Here is a 7698-nt window from a genome sequence, read left to right as displayed (position 1 = left end):
GCCTTTCTCCCTATTTAAGGCCCATGCTCATTAACTAATTGAATGTTTACATCACTATCCATTTTCGGTTCCTACCCTAAGAATTTTAATTTGATCGGCAATGTTCATTTTAGATTTGGACATGTTAGCAGATTTTCATGTTGGGGGCCACAGTTTGTGTGGGTGTGGTGTGATTCAAAATGACTACAATTAAGATCTGATTTGCTTTGGTGGGTGGGTGATATGTGTCATTTAATAGGAACCAGGACCACCGAATCCATAAATGTACACCATGAACGCATGTCAAATTGTATTTGTTAACAATATGCATCTATATTGTTTCATTAAATGCAATTGTATTTGAATAAAATCAAACAAATATTTATGATTCTATACAAGCACATGTAAAAAAAAGTGGCTATCTTGCTTGGTGAGATCTTCATCTGAGAATCAACTGCAGACGAGACTGGAGGTAACTCGATGCCCTATGGACTCTTGTAAGTTGTTTCTGCCACCGCAATCTGTTAGTTCATTTAGCAGTTCAGCGCATGAAGTAAATATGAAATATCATATAGCTAATGATTCTGTTGGAGTTGACAATGTCACAGAAATTTTCAATAGAAAGTTTGGCTAGAGGATATGGATTCATGGAAAACGTGATCTCAGTGACGGAGCCTTTTTTAGCTTTGGGGCAGTGGCCCCCCCTAAAATTTGAAAAAAAAAATTATTAGTATATAAGCCCAAGAAAACCCAAGAAAATAAGCCCCCCTAACAAAATCAACAATAAGTAAGTTACAAAATTTAGCCTAATCTACCAATTTTACCAAAATAAAAAAATCCCAGCCCTTAAAAATTTCTGAAACAAAACTATTCTATGAATTTAAATTTTTGATCCTTCCATCAAATTCCCAAAAAAAAAAAAAAAAAAAAAAAAAAAAACCTTAAATGAGAGAGACGATGAACTACAGCACAACTTGGCTGCAGATTAAGCACACTTCTAGCACAACACATATGACAAAGCCGCACTTCAGCCTCTAAATCTGGTATTTCTATCTCTCTCTCATTGGAGCAGGAGATCTTTATCTTTTCACTTTTTCAATTCCCTTATACTATCTGAAATAAAGAAGAGAGGGGCAGAGAGCTTAATGCCTCTTTCTCTCTTTATTTGTTTCAATAATGACTCATGTGTTGTGCATGTGTTGTGCAATGAATCAGTACATTGAAAGATATTATCTCTACATTGAAAGATATTTCACCTATGTTCCTGCAACTATTTAAGTATAGCAATAAATACATAAGGCGGGACTCAATTATGTTAGTGGGTGATTATTATTATTATTATTATTATTGTTATATGTTTATATAAATTGAATTTGTTTTAGCCACAAATGATACAAAATAGATAAATGGTATAGTTAATAGTTGTGTTTTTGTCTTTGTCTTTGTTGACAGTATGTTAATACTAATTGAAATTTCATAACTTTCTCAATTTTTTTTTCTCGAAATTTCATAATAATCTTCTTTTTATACTATAGCCCCCCTAACTCAGGATCTTAGCTCCGTCCCTGGTGATCTGGTTTTAACTTGGTTTAGTTAGATGTACTCTGTGGTAAATGATTTAAAGCTCATATGCCTAGTAATGATTTGGACTAATCCTCTGGAGTTTGCTGTTTTACATTGGTATAAAGAGGTACGCTAACTAGTTGAATTACAAAGCTCTTGACACATGTTGGAATTGATGTAAAAAAAAGGTTTTAGTGGCTCCCTGAAAAAGTAACGTTATTTCATCACAATTTAACGTGCCAGTATAAAAACTATTGTGAATTTATTTTTTAATCTGCATTCCTTCTAGCTAGCCGGTAACGTCCTCTTTCATATTTATAGCACACAATAATTGCATCTCCTCTTCATATCATTTCAAGAGGAATTAACGAACCACCTCAACCTACATTTGTCTACAGCAGTGATAATAAATTTGCGTTGTCAACATAGCTGGTACACTAGTTACTCGTCTGTAGTCCACAAACTTGACCACGCAATTTCCAACTACCAACAACTAGCAACAAGCCAACAACCAGGAAGGCAGCTTTGGTGAACAGCTCTCGTAACTTCAATTCCCATTTATTAATATTGCCATGCTTGTTTTAAATATTTTCGAGCTTACCATTGAGATTGAACGGACTGAACATTGAGGTCTGTCTTGGCATTCCAAATACAATAGAATGTGTCGTGACTTTCATCAATTTTTTTTTTTAAAGAGTTTCAATTTATGACATATGCTCTAATGATAACTCTTTATCATCAGATCAAGACTCAATTGGTTTTTAGTGTAAACAGAGATTGAAACTCAGATCTCTTATTCAACTGTCAGAGACTTTACTAGTTGATTTAACTGGAACTTACTTTTCATCATTTGATGCATTTAATTTGATGCTCCCTAACTTGCAGATTTTGTCTAAACAGAAATCTAGAATCACACAGAATCCCAAGGGATTGGCCTAATTTTCCTAGTCTCATTAGATCCACAATGTCAACACCATTGGTTAGTATCTTGCGACCAACTCTAAACATTTGCCAAAGGCCTTGTAACTAAATTAATACCTCTTCATATATAAAGTACTTGGGGGTCTAGGAGGGAAAGAGTTCGAACTGCAAGATTAGCAGCATGTTGTAATTATTTCTCAAAAAAAAAAAAACTCTAAAAGATTCATCTCTGATATGTGTGAGATGATAAATTATATATACACCCAATGAATAATCATACTTTAAAATAGATGACTACACACACTTTGGGAAATAATCGACTCTTACAAAGTTCTAGGGACAGAGCCAGAATTTTGAGTTAAGGGGGGCGGCTTTACTGTTGGCTGTGTGCAACGGTTTCAACCTCTGGCTCTGCTACTTAACTGTTGAGAATTTTTTTTCTGTGTGGGTAAGAACAAAATTTTTTTTGTTTAGAATTTTTTAAAGGGTAGAGTTATTTATTTTGGATATAATTAATTAATTGAGCTTAATTTTTTTTTTTTTTTTTGGGCTTGTATATTTTGTTTTAAATTTTAGATCTATAAATTTTTTTATGGTCACTAAAATGAGGAAAATGCGAGAGCCACAAGGTTTTTATAAATTAGTAATGTGAAAAGTGGTTATTGGTAAGTAAAAAAATGATGTGAGTGGTGCCCATAAGCGAAACAATAAGAATTTGCTACCAAAACAGTTTGTAAAAATATTATAAAAAAGTTTATAAGTATAGCATTACTCTTAAAAGAATCAATAATATTGTTAAAGGGAAACAAAATGTAATTTTATAAAATAAAATTGCTAAAATGAGTACACATATATATAATAATATTTTTTAAAAAAAATTAGGGGGGGTGTCCAATGGTGGTTCTGTTCACTTCTGGACACTCTCATTAGCAATTTATATATATACTCGCACTTTTACATTCCTTTTATACGTGTATAAATGAGGTAGGGTTGTGGTCGTATATTTCATTTGTGTTGTGATGGGACTTTAGCATTAGTTGTACAAACTCTCATGAACAATGCTCCAAGTTTTTCTACATTGGAAACTATGGTTTTCAGATCTAGACCATTCATTGAATTGTAAAAAGAAGAGGTTTAAGGTTTTTGAGGTCAAATCGAAGTTGGACCGAGGTCGAACCGTGATGACGTCATAATTAATTTAATAATTATTTTAAATATAAATAAAAACATTAAATTAATAAAAATAGAACAATTAACTAAAATAGTCTAATTTAATATAGAAATCTATCTTTCAAATATTTTTTATATCATAACTTTCACAAGATAAATAAGAAATATCAAATCCTAAACAAATATAAATAGAGTATATCTTTATTTATTTACATGTTAATTAGTAAAACTTGTGATAATATTAATAATAATATAATTATTATTATAATATAAGAATGGGAAGGACACTTACCTCAAATAAAATAAAATATTTAAATTATCTAATAATTTAAAAATTAAAATAATTATTTAATAATTTATAATTATAAGTATAAGTATATCTATTTCCAAAAAAAAAAAAAAAAACTTTAAATATTATAGCAATACTAGTATTATAATATTTCACACAATTTTTACTACAATTTGTTATATGATAAATTGTGAGTAGTGAAAAAAATTGTAGATGTATGTTGGTTCACATTTTCATTGTTCATAACTTATGACAAATATTGTTAAAAATGTTGTAATATTAGTATTATTCTAAATATAAATTTGTTGCAATACCGTGGCAATTTGGCAATACACATACATTATGTCACATCACGTTGGGCTCAAAGGCCAAAGCTGAAAAGAAGTAATGGATTCAACTCATCTTTTATTCAAAAATTAAAAGTTTTCAATATTTCCAATGCTAGTGTCATTGTAGTCACGTGGAGAGCTTAGAAAACTTCAAAAACGAATACAAAACAAAGAAAGAGAAAGTGAGAAACCACGTACATAACAAAGTTCAGCAAAAAAAAAAAAAAAAAATTGAAGAAGAGAGAATTAAGGGCCCATTTGGTAGAGTATTTGAGTAATATTTGTAATTTTTTGAAATATGTGTAGATAAAAAAGTGTGTGAAAATATGTATAATGTTGTTTGAAAACTGAAAATGAGTTGTTAAACAACTCTACCAAACATGGCCTAAGTCATTACAAAATAGCGGAGACAGACAGAAAAGAAGAAGAAAAAAAAAGAAAGAAGAAGAAGCAGCTGCTTCATGGCACCACCCCTGCTTCGTCGTCATCTTCTTCCTTTTCTCCTTCTTCCCTGTTTTCTTTCCTTACAAATGAGTTCCAGGTTTGAAAAAATGAAATCGTGCGAACTGCAAAAATCGATTACGGTTCATAGAACTGTACAGTCTGGCTGTAGTTCAAGCGGTTTCATGCTTTTTTCACATTGAGAGGTTCTTAGTTCTAATAGAGTTGAAATAGTGAGAGGTTCACGGTTAAACGGGTTGGATTGTACAGTCCGGTCTGGGTCTAAGAACCATGTTGGAAACATCATGTGCAAGTTTCCTCATGTAAAACGTTAAGCAAATGCAATGGTGCATGTTTTGGCTAGACAAGTGTTAGTCATTCGTGGTCTAAATGTTTGAACAGGGACATCTCATCTAATCTTGTTCTTGTATGACTCCACAATTTGACTCCACTTACATTCTTCTCAAAAAAAAAAAAGAGTGGTCAAAACTTAAGTATAGGTTTTTTAGGTGTTATACTTTATATTTTTAGTTAAATCAAGTATGCGATGTTCTCTTCCCCAAAGATAAAGAAATTCAACAAATTGGATTATTGCCAATGCAACCACATGCTTAAGAAATTTAATTTTTTTCTTAAAAAAAAAAAAAAAAAAAAAAAACCCTACATATATGCTTCAAGAATTGTACTTAAAGTTGACTCAATAATTATATAAATGTTTATCTATGTTTGTTATTAATTTAATAAGTGAAAATTGATGTGATTGAAGGTATTTTGGTGCATTTAATTTAATTACATCAATGTCTCTCTAAATGATGGGAGAGCAAAATGGCTTAAGAGGGAGAAAATTGTTGTGTGAGTGGGGGGTGATACATCCCCTAGATACGTAATACCATCTTCTTTTAAGGATGCATTTCATTTCATTCCTTTTTATTCACTTTAAATTTCTTCTAAATGAGAATTTATTATTTTATATCTTATTTTCATCATATCAAATTATCAATTAAAGATCTTATAAATTTTTTAAAAAAATATTTGTGATATTCAAGAGGTACGACTAATATTTCATGATATCAACCAATCTCTTCTCGTTAGTATAATTTTATAATTTTTTTTTCAATATATCATCAGTAAAATTATATATTTTTTATATTGTTAGGGTGTAGTAAAAATGATGTTTTATTTTTTCAAAATAAAAGTTCATGAAAATACTACTAATTTCACATGATATACTAATTAAGGAGACAAGAGACAACTTAAATTAATGGGACCACATAAATGATTTATACATGAAGCTTAAAAACCAAAGAAAAAAAGAAAAAAAAAATTATCATCTTCGCGGCTTCTTTTGGGAGTCTATAACGAAATGAAGTAGAACAAAATACATAAATTTTGTAGAAAAAAAAAAAGGAATGGAATGAGTATTGATGGGGAAGTGGAAAATTAGTCCAACTCCAGTTCGTCCAAAGGCATCGTCCAAAACCAATAGAGCAGGTTGGACCAAGAATCACCCCAGAAGAATATAAAATGTTCATAGAAGATAATATTACTCTTGATCAGTGAAGTCTCCCATGGACGATAAACTCGTCCGTGAAGGTTGTCCATGGACGATCATCAAATGTCCAAGGACAACCAGATCATCATACACTAGACGGACGAATACACAACACTTAGAAAACTTTCGACTCTCTATAGCGGTTACTAAACCCGTAACTATCGCCATGAATCCCTCAAATGAGTTAACTTCTGTTAGCGGTTACAACTTTAGTAGCCGTTGAGGAAGTTAACTCCGGACTCATTGGCTTCCACAAATCTTGGGGAGGTTATTGGACAAATAACCGTCCCCAGGATCTCTATATAAAGGACCGGTCTGAACCCGAGAGAGGTAAGAACATTCTGAGACACTCCCAAAAAGTTGGAACTTCATTCCTGTGAGACTAACTTTGCCATCGGAGGGGGTTTGGCCGGTCTTTGCCGGTCCCCTTTTTGACAGCGTTTGCTTTTTGTAGGCCTTCCATCGCTCAGCAGCCCATCAAAGCTAGAGCATCCACCTTACTGATTCGAAGAGATATCAAGTATAAATAATGAAAACATGTTAAATAAAATCTATTTAATTCTTTCCATTTCCTCATAGAAATTGAGTTTTTAAGAAAAGTCTGAAAAATAGAAAAATAATCCTTTTTAGTAGTATTTGTTTTGTTCCTAATTAACTTCACACTCCCAAATAAAAAAGGGTCTAGTTAATCGATATCTAAATAAAAAATAAATTAGTTTTTTTTTTCTATTTTTATAAAAATATTTTCTAAATCAACAACCTAATTACCTAAGTATCCATTAACAAAATTACTATAGAAATAAAAAGAAGGCGTAAATGCTCTTTTCGTCCCTATATTTAGGGGTCATTTATATTTTGGTCCCTACATTTCTATTTTACTACTTTTAGTCCCTAAACCAATTAACGTGTGTCATTTAAGTCCTTACCGTCAGCCAACTAATAGAAAAAGCTGACGTGGCTAACGACACATTAAAATAATAATTAAAAAAATTTATTTTGACATTAAAAAAGATACATCAGCATCTAAATTTAAAAAATTAATTTTAACTAAATAAAAAAAAATTACAAACAGAATTAAAAACAAAAAATCATATGAATGGAGATCTTAGATCTTTGAACAAGAACAATAAGATTAGAAACCCATAAACTCATAAATTTCACATTCAAATTATCAAATTCCTATTCCAAATTCATCTTGTTCATGAACACATAAGAACAACAAACCCAGAATATTCAATCCCAAGAACAAAAGAATAGAAACCCAAAATATTCCAAAATTTGTACACAAATTCTTCCACAAAAATCAATTGTACACAAACACCAACCTAGATCTGAATGGTTTTTTTTTTTTTTTTTTCCTTTCCTTTTTTATGTTCTTATTAGGAGCAGATCTGGGTTTGGAGCAAATCCAATGGCACCGTTTCTGGGTTTGGAGCAGATCTGGGTTTGGGTTA

The sequence above is a fragment of the Quercus robur genome, chromosome 12 (assembly GCF_932294415.1).
Source record: "Quercus robur chromosome 12, dhQueRobu3.1, whole genome shotgun sequence".
NCBI classification, from domain to species: Eukaryota; Viridiplantae; Streptophyta; class Magnoliopsida; order Fagales; family Fagaceae; genus Quercus; species Quercus robur.
The sequence above is the reverse complement of the archived record's forward strand: the minus strand, read 5'-3'. Positions refer to the sequence as shown.